The following is a 16946-nucleotide window of genomic DNA, read 5'->3' as shown; positions in this document are numbered from 1 at the left end:
TGGTTTGTTCCATGATGTCCTTTGGATACTGATTTCAAATGGAACTGACTAGCTCATTATAATCACCTGGTGCACTCTTTCTGTTCTGATGAGAAAAGCTGCAGGGTCAGCATCCTTTTAGAAAGTATTTAAAGCTAAAGTCCAGGTTTACTTTCACTTCAATAGTTTGTTTTGGCCAATCTGGTCCGCACAAACTATTTTCTTCACCAATATGTGCATAGTGTGGGACAAGACCTTCCTGTCTCACAGCCAGAGCAAAATATTTGCCATTCATAGGTAGCTTTGTATTCTATCAATAATACTTAGCTTTCTCTGGCTGAATCAGGGGGTGGGCTGATGACATCACAATCTCCGACTCTGCTAATCAGAGGAGGCTTTGTATTTGATGATAGAACACAATGGCTGAGTGCTGCACAGCCCAATGCTTTTTTTTCCGGGTGTGAGACAGGAAGGTCTCCTCTCACAGCTTTAACACAGTGCTGTATACTGTATCTAGCTAAAGCTACATACAGTTTATACAGCGCTCCCAGTGAGCACACATGTTAGTGAAGGAAATATTTTTTTTGGGCCAAACAAACTATTTTAAAGTAAACTTGGACATCAGCTTTAACCCCTAGGAATCGATCACTAAAATTAAAGTTCCTATTGCAGCAGTTGCCTAAAATCTGACTTCTTAGTGCAGACTTCTGGGAACTTCAATGAGCCAATTACACAAGCAGGAAATTACATTTTTGGAGCCATTCTGTACACCACAGTGTACAGAACGTGTCCAGGTGGTCATATATTTTACAGAAAATTTCAGCAGTTGCAAATGGGGGGAAAAGGTACTTTTTAATAACATTAAATTACAATATGGCTGGTGCAGTACAGTTTCTCACAAAAGGGAGTACACCCCTCAGATTTTTGTACTTTTTTTATTATATCTTTTCATGTGACAATACTGAAGAAATGACACTTTGCTACAATGTAAAGTAGTGAGTATACAGCTTGTATAACAGTGTAAATTTGTGGCCCCCTCAAAATTAATCAACACACAGCCATTAATGTCTAAACCGCTGGCAACAAAAGTGAGTACAGCCCTAAGTGAACATGTCCAAATTGGGCCCAATTAGCCATTTTCCCTCCCCTATGTCATGGGACTTGTTAGTGTTACAGGGTCTCAGGTGTCTCAGGTGTGAATGGGGAGCAGGTGTGTTAAATTTGGTGTTATCACTCTCTCTCATACTGGTGATTGTAAGATCAACATGGCACCTCATGACAAAGAACTCTCTGAGGATCTGAAAAAAAAAAAGGATTGTTGCTCTACATAAAGATGGCCTAGGCTATAAGAAGATTGTCAAGAACCTAAAACTGAGCTGCAGCACGGTGGCCAAGAGGTTCCACTCAGAACAGGCCTCGCCATGGTCGACCAAAGAGGTTGAGTGCACATGATCAGCATCATATCCTGATGTTGTCTTTGGGAAATAGACGTATGAGTGCTGCCAGCAGTGCTGCAGAGGTTGAAGGGGTGGGGGGTCAACCTGTCAGTGTTCAGACCATACGCTGAACACTGCATCAAATTGGTCTGCATGGCTGTCATCCCAGAAGGAAGCCTCTTCTAAAGATGATACACAAAAAAGCCTGCAACAGTTGGCTGAAGACAAGCAGACTAAGGACATGGATTACAGGACATATGCCCTATGGTTTAATGAGACCAAGATAAACTTATTTGGTTCAGATGGTGCCAAGTGTGTGTGGCGGCAACCAGGTGAGGAGTACAAAGGCAACTGTGTCTTGCCTACAGTCAAGCATGGTGGTTGGAGTGTCATGGTCTGGGGCTGCATGAGTGCTGCTGGCACTGGGGAGCTGCAGTTTGTTGAGGGAACCATGAATGCCAACATGTACTGTGACATAAAGGTGATGGACTGGCCAAGCACGTCTCCAGACCTAAACCCTATTGAGCATCTGTGGCGCATCTTCACTTGGAGGGTGGAAGAGCTCACAGTCCAGTCTCTAACATCCACCAGCTCTGTGATGTTGTCATGGAGGAGTGGAAGAGGACTCCAGTGGCAACCTGTGAAGCTCTGGTGAACTCCATGCCCAAGAGGGTTAAGGCAGTGCTGGAAAATAATGGTGGCCACACAAAATATTGACACTTTGGGCCCAATTTGGACATTTTCACTAAGGGGTGTACTCACTTTTGTTGCCAGTGGTTTAGACATTAATGGCTGTGTGCTGAGTTATTTTGAGGAGACAGCAAATTTACACTGTTATACAAGCTGTACACTCACTACTTTACATTGTAGCAAAGTGTCATTTCTTCAGTGTTGTCACATGAAAAGATATCATAAAATATATATAAAAATGTCAGGGGTGTACTCACTTTTGTGAGATATGGTATATGTGTATCATTTTTTTTTTTTTGCTATATATTTTTTTTTAAATGAAAGTGGAGTTACCCTTAAAGGGCTTTGGTATAGCAACTCCTTAAAAAATGTTTAATTATATACATCAAAACATACAATTTCACGATAAAGAAGCAAACCTCATAAATAAAAACAGAAAAAGAAGTTGTTGACCACTACTCTACCAGCTGAAATCTGATTGGTTACTGGGAAAAAACAGATATATCTAGTTTTCCTGAGATAAGGTTCCAAAAGCACATCACATCCATGTGCTGCAGGAAAGAGGCGCATACTGGTTTCACCTGCATCAAAGTGCAACATGCGCTGGGAAGGTAAGAATTGTATTTTTTATGCCTATTTCCAGCCATCCTGATGGCACATTAGTTATCGGACACTTAAAATAAGTTGTAATGGACACAGCCACATGGGAAATACCACTTTTTTTGCTTTAGCAGAGTCACCTTAAAAACCATACAAAAGCAAAAGTAATGTTTAAAGCACAGTAATAAATTGCAACCAAATAAATTTCAGTTATTACAGCAATATCAGCCAAGAGATGACTTCGGATTGGTTGTCTTGGGTTACTGCACTTTGCACATAATTATTACTCTTTGCAGTAAGCCAGCATATACAAGTCTCTGCAGTGAGGCTGCATTGTTTTGTGTCCTTCCTCATTCAATGAATGGATTACAGTGAAGTACAGTGGATCATGCATTTTCTAACCCCCTGCATTAAGGTCAGTGGAGAACATATGTCTCTCTTCTTGCTGTATTTTGTTACCTGCATATGGACATAGACAATCAATGTATCCTTCAACTGTGCAGATAATCTCACGTTTCACGCTCCCGTCCAGCAAAGCTGCTTTTCTGATACTGATCAGCCTCTGCAGCACATATAGACTTCCAGTGCCAGGTTTCCTCCTAATGTCTTTCCCATGCAGTTTTCCACTCTGTGACATTTTAACAAATATTTTTTGCAATATTTATCATCTTATAATAACCATATCACAAATTTTTTGAAAATACATATCAGCAGCTCAAAGTGAATGCAGCACTTTGCACACCTCAGTAATCATCGAACAAAGGAGATTAAGTACAACGGATTAACAGCTGACAACAACAAATGACTCCAACCTACTTATCACATAGAAAAAAAATGACCGCATTGAACAGGAGTGCACAACCACTAAATGTCCTGTGCAATTATTGGGGAACTACAAGTCCTAGAATGCCTTGCATATTAATCAGAATGCTTCCCGCTACTGCAAATCATAGCTATACCTTTGGATTATAATAGATACCAATTTTAAAATGATGCAATAAAATTCTTTTGACAGACTTACCCCTATCTGCAGATTCTATTTAGTTGAATGTCAGGTGACCAGATGGAGAAATCCATGTATACAGGTAAACAGCCAGTGGATGAGATCTCTGACCAGCGCTGGAGAACAGTACAGTACAGATTGCACTTAACTCTTTCCTCCCCAGTAGCCCAGTGTTATTAGCCTTGTACTCAGCACCAAAGTGTGGCAGCCACAGTCTAGAGAGAGCTGCGTTGGAAAGTCACTAGGGTCCTCAGCTCTTCATTGGCCCAGGCTCTAAATATATCCCACCCTCTTATAGTTCACACTGTAGGCAGATGGCCCTGTCAAAAAGCTGACCTTGGTGCTTGGCTGTATCCACAGAGACATCCAGCCAGGCAGATCTGTACTGTAATGGGATAAAATACAGTTAGCCATCTGTTTCTAAACAACAAACATTTTACTTCAGACCTGCATTGTTCTCTCTGGGATGAAAAGAATGAGAACTGGTAACATCACATCTATATTTAGGCCCTGACACTCCATCACATGTTCTTGTATTGAAATTCAGCAAAATTTGAGTGTGGAATGATTCACGGCAAGTGTGACTTAGCGAAAATGTGTTAATTTCCTTTATCTCCTACTCCTGCCAAGACTAGCTCTGGTGAGCCCAGGAAGCCAACGTCTATTTGGATTTAACATTTTCCTTAAAATTTAATTGAGAAAAAAAAAATTAGAAAATGTTCTAATTTTTACGCATTAACATAAATCAACTCTGCAATATTTGTTTAATACAAAATCTAGTAACGCGGTTTTGTAAGACATATGTTATAGACTAAATTTCTAGGTTTTCTAGAGCAAAGCACCTTGATGAGGTGAAATAGAAGAGCTGGCAAAGATATATTTTTCTGTTTTGCTTAGCCTTAGTCTACATTTCTTTTTTTTTTAAAAATTGCTTTTATTGGTTTTGCCATCAAAAATACAAAACAAGGTATCAAAATACCAAAACAAACATTACACAAAAACACAATTACTGGTGCAACCAGTAATAAAACAGTACAGAATTAAAGCAACCCCCCCCCCTCCTCTTACCCCTAGTGCCATTACCACCCAGGAGTAATGACCAAGCCACAGATTGTATACCTCTGAAAGAGAGCAGTATGACTAAGATATTACTATAGTACCCTCTTAACAACCAATGTCTAATAACAACGAAGGACCTACAGGTCTGCTGTCCAGTACCTCACGCCATGCACCAAGATGTAAAGTAGCACTCAAAGCACATTTGTGCAACAGATTTTTCGACCAGTTGTCAAAGCCATACCCGCCTCATGTCAAGGTAGTGTTGTCAGGGACCCAACTATGCCATACCTTCTTTAAACTTTTTGGGACAACCTCTGTTCAGGTAAGTAGCTTTGTAAAAAAAAAAAAAAAAGCTATCCAGAAATCTAGCTTAAGTTTACATTTTTAAAGGTATGAGGAAAGGAGTGACCTGGCTGTGTTCAGCAGCCATTCAGATTCTTGCTTTCTTGTTTAAAATGCTGTTTATTAGCTGTTTTACTCTTTATATATAACATGACAACCAGCAGTGTGACTAGGAGTTTTACCTTGTGAACTAACCCCCAATTTACCATCACATCCCCCTAACTATTGCCATGTTGGTTTTGCTTTTCCCTACTTTTGTGGAAAGGCCAAGATTGCCAAAGTTGCTGGAGAGCACCAAGTTGCCCCTTGTTCTGTTATTTTATGATAGCTTGCATGGTTAAACCATTATTTTTTTTTTTTTTTTTACTAAATATATATTTGGATGGAACAAAGGTCTTAAATAATGGGTGCAATCCAAAAAATTGATCGAACTTTGCGTTCAGATATAATTTCTCTTTCTAAAGTTGGATTACTTTATGTGGGCCTTTTGTGATGGATCTTCTTACCTGAATGAATACAAAAAATAATCGCAGATGGTGTCCTGGAGAGAATATGTGTGAGCAGGAGAGAGATTGAAGGGACCCGTAGACATGAGATGACACTCAACTCATGTCTGTGAGGTACCTATAGACATTACATGCTAAGTCTAGGGGAAATCGTGATCAGACAGACTAGCAAACCTTCACCCATTGTGTTTTTTGGGGCCAGAGGTGTTTGCAGTGCCACTTCATATTCATTAGCAGTCCCCTATCTGTGTTATTTATTGGAAACATAAAACTCTTCTGTCCTTTGTTACTGAACACAGCCAAGAGTGACATTCTAAGGCACTGTGAATCCCCCACAGTCTGTATCGTATATGGCTGTAAACAAGTTCATGCAATATTAAAGTGTTGCTAAAACCACAACAGTATATTTAGTCTGTATATATGTAAAGCATATTTGTTATACTCACTGTAGAACCTAAGGTGTCAATCCTCTGCATTGTGTAAATAGACTGTTTGATCATGTCTTCTTTGATCCTCCCCTTCCACTGTTACCAATCCATCTCCTGATAAGACAGAGCCTTTGGAGTCATTTTGCACATGATCAGTTTGATGTGTATTGTTAGAGAGTTTTTTTTTTCTTTGGAGGGTGCATGTGATCGGCACAGGACCAATCAACACTGTTCAGACACAGGGTCAGGAGTCCTGCAGTCTCATAGGACAGTCAGAGCAGAATGAAAACTCCTACAAGCTTTAACCAGGCACTGATAGAAGTCAAAAAACTGCTATATACTGCTGATAAAAAAAGGAATTAAGCAGTTTATTTTACTAAATACTTTAAGATATACTGTTCAATTTTAAATGTACTGTATGTAAAAAAGTGTACTATATCTGGGAACTCTGGATAAAATTTGTGTAGACATTTATTCATAGTATGTGTTCGATTGGGGACAGTCATGTAGATCAGGGGGTCTTCAAACTTTCTAAACAAAAGACCAGTTAACTGTCCTTTAGGTTTTTGGGAGGCCAGGCTGTGGCCACTGAGAATAGAAAATGCCCCAGCATCAGCAGTAATAAACCATGCCCCCATCATTGGTTTTAGTGGAAGTAATAGTGTACCATTATTGGTGTCAGTGGGAGGAATTGTGCCCCATCATTGGTGTAAGTGGAGGGAATGGTTCTCCATCATAGGTATCGGTGGAAGGAATAGTGCTCCGTCATTGGTGTCAGTGGGAGGAATGGTGGCAGTTCATTGGCAAGAAAAAATTCCCACTGTTGGTATCATTGGGAGGAATGGTGCCCCAAGAGCTGGATAAAGGCAAGGAAAGGTCCACATCCAGCCCCCTGGCCGCAGTTTGGAGACCACTGGTGTAGATTATCCTTTTCTAAATGCTCATAATCGCTTGTGGCTTTGAGTTAGCTATTATATAGCATACCTCGGAGATCAATTTGGGAGAAGCTCAGCTACTCACACTTTATATAAAAGTGTGGAGTGAGATAAGGGACTTTAAATGTGCCATATGTTTACATATCAGAAAAGACCCAATTATAAAACATATAAGCTTTATTCTTATACATAGTAAAATCTAAAGGTTAAAAATGTTAACATAGAGTAGATTCAGAACTCAATACATCCAAAAAACACAATACAGCTCAAGTATTGTTCACAGAAGATATGTATGCAGGATTGATGCGTTTCACTTTTCATTGCTTCATCAAAATGCATGCCAGCGATAAGGAACATAAGACCCCTTACTGAGGGAGTCGTGACGCGGGAGCGTATGACGCAACGCGTTTAGGGGGCGGAGACTACGAGCGGCGACACGGCAGCACGGCTCCTCCAGAGGCCCTGTGTATTTGTTTGATCAGCTAGCACAAGCTGCGGATTGTGCTCGCTTTGTAAGTGTATTACCATTTTTTACAATATTAAAGTTACCATATCAGAGAGCATTAGATCCCCTGTTGCTTTATTTTTCATGCTTACCGGGAGTTACTGTGGCTATATGCGGCCATTCCACATATCCTTGCAAGGAGCAGTATCTCATTGATGTCCCCACAAGGAATACCCCCATTCGGATCATTTATTGCTTACACAATCTGCTGGAGGTAGTAGTATATTAAGGATATCCCTATTAAGGATCGTTACCACCGGTATTGTGACTGCATTTTGAACCTGTGGGAAGGTGAGAGGCTATCCATTAGTTGTGGTGGTGGACACACAAGCACTGAATGTGGAAGCATTTGACAAGCACCTCATCTTGCTGATTTTGCACATTTTTACTGAATGGACTTGTCATATATTTATATTAATTTATTTTCACCCCTGGTTTGCACTGCCTGCACTTGCACTAATAGATTTTGCACTATAATGAATTTGTAGATTTTAGTCTTGTATGGATTATTGTAGTGGATTGATTATTTGACATAATATTATTGATATTATTGTCAAGCACTTTATTAAGCACCTGCCACTTTGTATTAATAACTTTTTGGATATTGTTATTTATATAGCAGGCACCTTATTAGGACAAAATAATATTTTTGCACCTATTCACATCCCTATTATCTTTGATTATTACCTTTTAAGGTAAAAAGGTAAAACGTGAAGCTCTTGGTATTCCCCATTGTGCTTCTTTTGGTTTTGATGTTATTGTTCCATTGGGCTATGGTGCGGAATTAATATTTTTTAACACCTTGTGTATTCTTGACATGCTCAAACCCTTGCAAATAATCCAAATTAACACAACAGGTGTTTTTTGAAGAACAAAATTATTTCCAAATGATGTAAAACATAAAGCTGAACAGGCAAATCAAAAATAAACATGTATTTTCATTACATATATTGAATGCCAATCATTTTGTATACATAAATAGATAAAGATTCCAAATTTGCCTTGATAGGAGCCTCCTGTAATAATATGCATAGCAGCTCTGCCAGCGCTAGGGGCCAGTCAGGCTCTGCTGCAGTGCATATGTGCTGAGAGCAAACATACACAAGGAAAGAGTGGAGTAATGGCCTAATCAGTTTCTGCATCTCTTATCATTCTCCCATCAAAAGGCTGGGTAATGTTTAACCTGTGTTATTGTCCAAACTAACCAACCACCCTGCATTTGGCTATTGAGGCCAAGCACCTGGCTGTGCTGTCTGTCTCACAGAGATGCCTGACTCACAAAAACTTGGCAGCATAAAATAATAAATTCTGTGTATGTTGTTGCTCTTAGGAAGACAAGACAAATTGGCTTTTTTATTTAAACTGCATACCGTGCAGAAGTAAATTAATTTGCTATAGATTGTACACTAGAGTCTTTATAGGAGTTGTAAAGGTAGGTTTTTTTTTTTTTTTATCCTAATACATTCTATGCATTAAGATAAAACGACTTCTGTGTGTAGCAGCCCCCCAACACCCCCTAATACTTGCCTGAGCCCCATCTCTGTCCAGCGATGTCCACGAGTCCCTCGGTCGTCCAGGACTCTTCCTCCTGATTGGCTGAGAGACAGCAGCGGCGCCATTGGCTCCCGCGGCTGTCAATCAAAGTCAGTCAGCCAGTCAGGAGAGAGCGGTGCAGGCTGAACGTCAGCTCTGTCTGAATGGACACGCGTGGGTGCAGCTTGACTCGGGTGCCCCCAGAGCAGGTAAATATAGACATGTTTGTTTAAAAAAAAAAAACCTTTACAATCTCTTTAAGTGCAGCAAACAGGCATGTACAACGCCAGTCCTAGAAATGCTCTTGTCTCCACCCATATGTCCTAGACTCCAAGCTTTTAAGAGCTGAAACTCAAGGTGTATTAAAAAAGACGAAAACCATATTGTGTAATGTTGTTATGAACTAATAAGTGACACCCCAGTGCGCCTATTATCACTCTGTGTGAAAAAGGGGCCACCAATCACCGACCTGCACCCACATACAGTGAGCACTCACCACCATATATGCTGCCAGAGAACTGTGCAGCAATAAAGGTAGTGTGGATGGTAACTGCAGGCATCGATCTAAGGTCACTTTGAATTCTTCCTACTTCTCCCCAGGGGCAATATTCAGTTTATAGTTAATCAGACACCATAGGCAATGGAACGAGAAAGTGCCATATAGTGCAGTATTTATAGTAAACCATCACATAAGTATATCAGTAAAATCTTGACACAGATAAAAACAAGATGCCAAACATTTACATCAATCGCTGCCACAGGGACCTTGACGTTACGTGACGTTATGCTACAAGCTCCGCCCTACACGTTTCACATGATAATGCGTCCCCAGGGGCGTCATGATTTGGGACAGCAATGATATGGGACAACACTTGTTGGAGTGAGTCATGGACAACCTGGGCTCAGAGGGGGTGGCTTGAATGATGCTGAGAATCAGATTGAGAACATCTAGTGGTATGAAAAAAAAAGTACTGTAAGAGAAATCTCTGGACTGAAGGTGAATCTTGCAGTAAATCCTCTGATGAAGTCACGCGTGTGTGACGCAACGCGTAGGACAGAGGCATACGGGAAGTGACGTTTGACAAGCTCAGTGCTCGTGGATTATGCAATTTTTTGTATTTTGTAAAAAGTTAGTACCCAAGTTGTTTTAACTAATAAATCTATTTGAAAATGATAATACGTTAAGGAGACCCTTTTTATACCCACACATATCATGAAGCTATCTTAGGAGGAATCACGGGAGGACCGCAGACGTGATATATCAATTTTAGAGACTCTGAAACCAGCTAAAAGAGCGAAGATACAAGGACTCATATTTAAAGACACACAAACCCAATGCCGTTACCTTACAGCAGTAAGGTAAGAGGCCTGTGAGCACAAATGGGTCACTACACTGAAGATGTGTTTTTTCACTGTGTAGCAGCCATTCACATCACATGGTGAAGGGACACAGTTGATAGAATATTATAGACATTCCAAAGGACGTTTTTATTTTTATTGGTTGCTAGTTCATTTTTTTGTTTGATTCACCATTAGCACTATTGTTTATTTAAGCACATAGATGGATATAAGACTTTTGAATTGCTGTCACTTGAATATAATCTAACTTGCTTCACCGGTTGTTTATGATTATTATACTGAGTGGTTTGGATTTATGTTATATGACTATTAGTACATATTTGTTTGCATTTATATTTACCTTAATCGCTCTATAGTGCAGCACCACATCATCTTTCATATTGCAATAAAGGCTAGTTTTGTATTTTGTATGCTTTAGCTTAAGGTTTGCTTTAAGATGGAACTTGAGCCATTTTATTTTCTTTCAGACCATGAAGATGTTAGAACCTCTGTTTCTCTGCATTTATTTCTGACACTGTTTCTGTTGGAGAGGATATACTTTATTAATGGTGGTCACTGAGCTAGGATGTAAAAAGAAATCTCTCTAATGGGGACACAAATAGCACTAAAACAACTTGTGGAGTATCTCTGTCAGCTGCCTTTCTCCACAATGGGGAAACATCCCTTGCTTTCTGTGCTGACACCCATATCAAGTAATGAGAAACCTCCCAAACATGGATTGAAAAGCAATTTATAAATAAAGAAAACAATTTAGTTCTGTGTTCTTGTGGATTGCTGCACTTTGCTTTATGAAGGAAGGCATATACTGTGTTTTAGTTCCATGTGTACCACTGTAAAGACATGCTGTTTGACGTGACCATTTCTTTTAACTACCACTATACAGGATGTACATCATTTCAGGGATCTTTGTGACCAGGCCCTTACTATTTCTGATGAAGTCTAGCCGCTGGCCATAAAAAGAGCTGTCAGATGTGTTGAGATGGTCACATATATCAACTACTGACAGGGCAGCTATTTTCCACACAACTCATTAAATCTCTGTGTGCCAATGATTGCAGCAGACTGCTCTCTGTTGGGCTGCATTCCTTTGCTGGACCTCAGTGGTGAAGTGACCGTTTTTAGATACAGCAGGGTTCTCTTTTAGACTCTTCTTAGAAGACCTCAGTATTTATTTGCCTTGGTGACAGTTACTCAGCGATTTCCAGTTAAGCTGTTAAGTGACCTTTCACTAGTAAAATTCTCAAGTAGGGGGTTAAAAAAAAGCAAATAAAAAACACCGGGAGCCCAACAACATGGGGATATGCAGGGTTGTTGTTTTGTGGCATTTATTGCCTATTGAGAAGTTAAGTGCCATACCTCCAAGTAATAAGTAGTTACCCTTGAAGCTACCCTTGTATCTTCTACATAGTTTTATTCGCTAGGCTTCATTTAATTTTTGGAAATGTAATACATTTAAAAAAAAAAGCAAACCCATATGTTGTTAGTATGTAGCTATGTATGCCACTTTTCTACCAAATCTCCATCTTAAAGTACATTCATAAATTATGTTTTATTTATAGATGGAGTTTGGAGAGAGTCTTGCATAGTCCCAACAGCAAGTTCTCTTTGCTAAATTTCCATACATGCCTACCTGGAATTTTTGAGAGTTCCTGCCCACCTTTGTTTGTTTCAAAAATAGGGTGGCTCCTTACCTCTTTTCAAGTCGTGGTCAGTGTTGGGGGTAACTAGTTACAAAGTAACTGATTACAGTAACTACATTACTTTTTTTGGTAACAAAGTAACGTAACTAGTTACAATACTAATATTGGTAACTACACTACTTTACTAGGCTATAGGAGGTAACTACACTACTTTACTAGGCTATAGGAACGCGCTTTCCTGCGTTACCCAAGCCGTGCGAAACAATCGTTATTTCTAAGAATAGAGAGGGATGAAGTTTATGACTTTTTGTTGCACTTTGTTTTATTCTGTTTTTTCAGGTTTTGTTCTCATGTTTCCCAAAGCCTGTGTTTATACAATAAACTCTATGCAGAAAGAGTGTCATGTATCTTCTTCTACACGGTCAATTAAGAAAGAGGAGAGTAAAGTAATAAGTAGTGAAGTTACTTTTCAAATGCAGTAACTAGTAAAGTAATCTCATTACAATTTACAGAAGTGACTAGTAACTAGTTACATTTTTTGAGTAACTACCCCAACACTGGTCGTGGTAATCATTGGTTTAGTTGATTTTCTTTCCACTCTTATATAGGAAACTTTATATTGGTCAAGTCCTCGAAAAAGCTATACAGAAAATTAAAGCAATATTATTTACTATCATAGTAATTTGGCATACATTGAACTAAGCATATTCAGGTTACCAGCACCAATCTGGCATTTGTTATATTGTGTCCTGAGGTGACCACCAAGGTAATTTTCTAAACCTACATTCTAGTTAACAAATTCCTGGCTAATTAAAGGACCATTAAAGTGAAAACATTGTATTTAAGTAACATTATGTATGTGGGTAATAGCACATAATTAAGGATGATTGTCAGCGTGACCTGATAAAAACGAAGGCAGTCCATTGGATGTAGGGGATACAGTCATCTTCCTTCACTATTATGAGGTCACTGTGACACTCAGTCCTAATCCAGCCATAATTCAGGCTATATAGAACATTCCTTCCTGATTCTGTTACATATTGTTGTTCAAGCACTGAAGAAGGGGAGTCCATTCCCTCAAAACACATTGTCTGTATCTAATGTTTCTGTTCAAGAAATATTTGAACACACTTTCAAGCAACACAACCATTTTTACTAGATTTTCCCAAAGACTTATCCATGATTTAAAACTACAAGTCTGTTGTGATATTTTGGTGGTTTCGCTCAAGTGTAGTGCCTTTGACATTAACAAACAAAAAAACAAACAGTTTGGGACTTTAAATGAGACATATAGTAAGGAAGTCTCCATCCCTGGATCAATATGAAAACATGTTTTCAACCATGTTTAAACTTCCAACGCCATTTTGCCTCAATTAAGGTCCCAATTTTTTCCCCCATGTTTTCACATGCCTTTGACATTAAGTCTATACCAGCCCGGAAATATGTTTCAGGGCTTGTTGGCAAACGTTTAGTTAAGAAGAAAGTAAAAAGTTTAATTCCAACACAACAAAAAGGTTACCCTCACAGGGGTGTTCAACATTCTTCTTTCAATGATACATATTGTCACAGATGCTCCATTCAGTCTTTCTCTCTTACTGCTGAACCACTGCTGCTCTGGCCTTACATTTTTGGCCCCGTTTGGTCCTCCAGACCATCTCACAAGAATCGGACTGTCTTGCAGTTCCTGCTGCATTGGCCCATAAAATGGCCTCTGTACCCTGGGTGAAGCCCTGAACTACAGACAGCCCCAGCCTGCTGGTCTCCTGTAAGACAAAGACATCAGGTTAGAGACTTCATCCTTTCCGAGACTCTTCAAAGCCTCTGGACTCCAGAAGACAATGAGGAAGCTGTTAATCCTAAATAAAACTTAAAAAAAAAAAAAAAGATTCTGCTCAGAACAGACATTATGGAGTCCCTCAAACTGCATTTGCGAGATCCCTAGTTAAAAAAAACACTGACACAAAGTTATATTGTTTTGGATAGTGTGAGGGAGTCGGAACAGTTTTTAGTTGTTTTTAATTTTTATTTGTTTCTGTATTGCTGTCTGTGTCCCCACTAGAAAGAGTCACCGTCTTTATTTGTCCTAATGATCTTTGTCACTGGGACTAAAAGTAAAAGAAAATCCAAAATCTTAGACCCCCTCTTCAAACTATGGCCCTCCAGTTGTTCTAGTTGTTGTTGTGAAAACGCATTAAAAAATTAACCAAAGAAATGTACTGCAAAATGCGTTATATTGCAGCAGCACTAGTGTGAACCTAGGCTTACTCTTACTTTCTCTACAAGAAAGGAAGTGACAAGAAGTCTCTCAAATGAGACACATTTTCTAAAAAAGATTCCAGAAAAAAAAAAAGAAACTTGACAGGGGTTTTAACCACTTGTTACGTTATCCAAAATGTAAAATGTGTTGGCTTTTGGCTGGAATATACATTGATCCCTGGTCATCAAAAAGTAAAACTTAAGTGAGTGTTATTTACATGCACAGCAAGGTTACATGTTTCCTTCATTCATCAGTACTGGGATTCTTGCTCGTTATCCTATCCCTGCACCCCTCAAGGTGAAGCAGGCCAAAGCTTGTCAGATGACTCGCAATGAAGATGGAGTATATTCCTGGACATTCTTTCCATTCCAGGACTTATTAGAGTTTTCATGTGATTTGAAATACAGTATAATAGTATATTTATAAAATGTTAATAATATATGAATGTCTGTGTACCACTTATAATCCTGCAGCAGTTCACAATTTAGTGCAAGCTCTTTGTGAGATACATGTACCACCTACCTACATTTTGGATTTTGGAGTTGAGCCTTGTAATACTATAGGGCCTAATTCACAAAGCTTTAACACAAGGATAAGACTCTCTGATTTATCCATGTGACTGTCATTTTCAAGTCTCTTTGGACTGTCACCTTTTGAAAAAGTATACTTACCTCTTATCTTTGAGTCCCATACCTGAATTTTTGCATGATCTCTGGTGCAGTCCTTCTGAGTTTCTGGCATGCACTGCTTTGTCCAAAGTGTCCACCCAGCTGTAAATTATTTCCTCCATAGTTTTTTACCCTATTACTGCCACAGCTCTAGAAATTATGGTAGTGGCTTCAGGGGGTTTTACACAGACTCCCGGCAGCTGCATTAAAGTTGACGGCTTACCCAGATCACTTTACACACCCCCAGAAACCCCTGCCATATTTCCTGGACTCCACACGTCCATCAGCAAACCTGGGACCAGAATGGTGGCTGGCGCTGTGTAGAGGAAAGGGAGATCAGTGAACATCCCTTTGCTGATCTCCCCTTCTTGTTATTGACCTGAAAGCGACATATAAAAAATCACTACCGGGTCCTGATGTTAGTGTCCCCAGCAAGTATAACTGGGTAGGTATCTAATGGAGTGTGATCTGCAGTTCATTGGATGGCAGGTGAGACATCAAGGGTCACCTGTCAGTAAAAATGCATTACACGGGGGGACTTTTTCTTCTTATGAAGATCATCTCTGAATTTCTGTCATTTCAGCAGGACAGAATGTGAGAAGAAATATTTTTCATCAAGGACATAGCAAAAAACACTACTTTTTAAAGTGGAAGAAAACCTTTTTTTTTTAACTTGTACCTACAGGTAAGCCTATAATAAGGCTTACCTGTAGGTACAGTGAATATCTCCTAAGCTTGCACTGTTCAGGAGATATTCACACTGCATGCAGCCAGTGATGTCACCGATGCATGCACCCTGAAGGGACGGCTTACTGTTCCGTCCCTTTAGAGCTCCATGACGCAATCTGTGATGTCATTGCGGCGCGGCCAATCAGACGGCCGGGGAATGAAGACTGGGTGAAGATGGAAGCCCTGTCAGTGGTGACAGCCCGACAACAGTGGGCAACATTTTAAGGTAAGTATTTCATAATGTGCTAGTATGCAATGCTTATTAGCACATTATGCCACTGTCTTGCAGTTTCTCTACCACTTTATGTGAAGGGTTAAAATTACCATTAACATTTTACTACTGTCTTACTTCCAGTAAAGAAAATTTACCAGCTTCTGTCCCACAAACAAACCTGTCGGATGTTCTAACCCTTCCCTTACAATTTTCCATTTGTAAAAGTATTGTTTATTGCAAATGCCATACCTCCCAACTTTTACAGATGGGAATGAGGGACACTTATTGGCAAAGGTTCGTAGGAAAAGGACACACCTCCTGTCACGCTCCCTTAAAAGAGAATCTTACAAAAAAATGATTAGTTAAACCAACAAGTGTTTTTTTTCCCCACTACTATTCCTTTAGACTGCCATTTGAAATTTACAAGTGCAGCAATTTAGAAATTGGATGAAGGGTTTAGCACTGCGAAACACCTTTTGAACGATAAATAGTGCATTGTATATACAATTATATATATCAGACCAAAATGAGGAGGAAAGAGGGACAGAGGGACTTTGTTCCAAATCAGCGACAGTTCCTCGAATTCAGGGACAGTTGGGAGCTGTGCTAACTGTAGGCCTTTTTTGTCACTCAGGAAGCCTGAATCCATAGCTCCACTCAAGACCTGCTCCTATTATTATACATGGAAAATCTGGGTGCTAGCTTTTATAGTTCATCCCCGCTCTTTAATGGAAAGGGGCTACAGCAGATTGAGAATTATGGTGGGGATGTGTAACTGGAGAGTGTGTGCTGCGCATGAGCAGCTCTTGGATCAGGAAAAGCGCTTGCTTTGGTGATGCTGGTGGTGAGAGCCTAAAGACTGTCATGTCCTGGAAATCAGTCAGGACATAGGAATATAATCATTTGGAAGTATTTTGGCCAAGCTTCAAGAGTAACATAAAGGACTACAGCATTGGTGTGCAACCTGTGGCCGTTGAGAAACTTCAGTTCTCATCATGCTTGTACCTTTCAGCCTTGCAGTGCCTCATGAAACTTGTAGTTGTGCAACAGCTGGAGGGCCACA

At 39.7% G+C, this 16946-nt stretch overlaps 2 protein-coding genes across 2 annotated transcripts in view; one reads left to right on the top strand and one right to left on the bottom strand.

Annotated features, from left to right (window-relative positions):
* The window catches only part of FILIP1L (filamin A interacting protein 1 like), a 496325-nt gene extending 492364 nt beyond the window's left edge, over window positions 1-3961 (bottom strand). Inside the window, exon 1 of the mRNA XM_082245486.1 lies at window positions 3727-3961. The gene's annotated coding sequence lies outside the window, so the exon portion shown is untranslated. The remainder of the gene's footprint in view (window positions 1-3726) is intronic.
* CMSS1 (cms1 ribosomal small subunit homolog) overlaps window positions 1-16946 on the top strand; it is a gene marked incomplete at its 5' end in the record, with an annotated part of 117145 nt that overhangs the window by 57121 nt on the left and 43078 nt on the right. The window lies entirely within an intron of this gene.

The sequence above is a fragment of the Pelophylax lessonae genome (genome assembly GCF_965119305.1).
Source record: "Pelophylax lessonae genome assembly, chromosome: 2".
NCBI classification, from domain to species: domain Eukaryota; kingdom Metazoa; phylum Chordata; class Amphibia; order Anura; family Ranidae; genus Pelophylax; species Pelophylax lessonae.
This window is presented reverse-complemented; position numbering and strand designations above follow the sequence as displayed.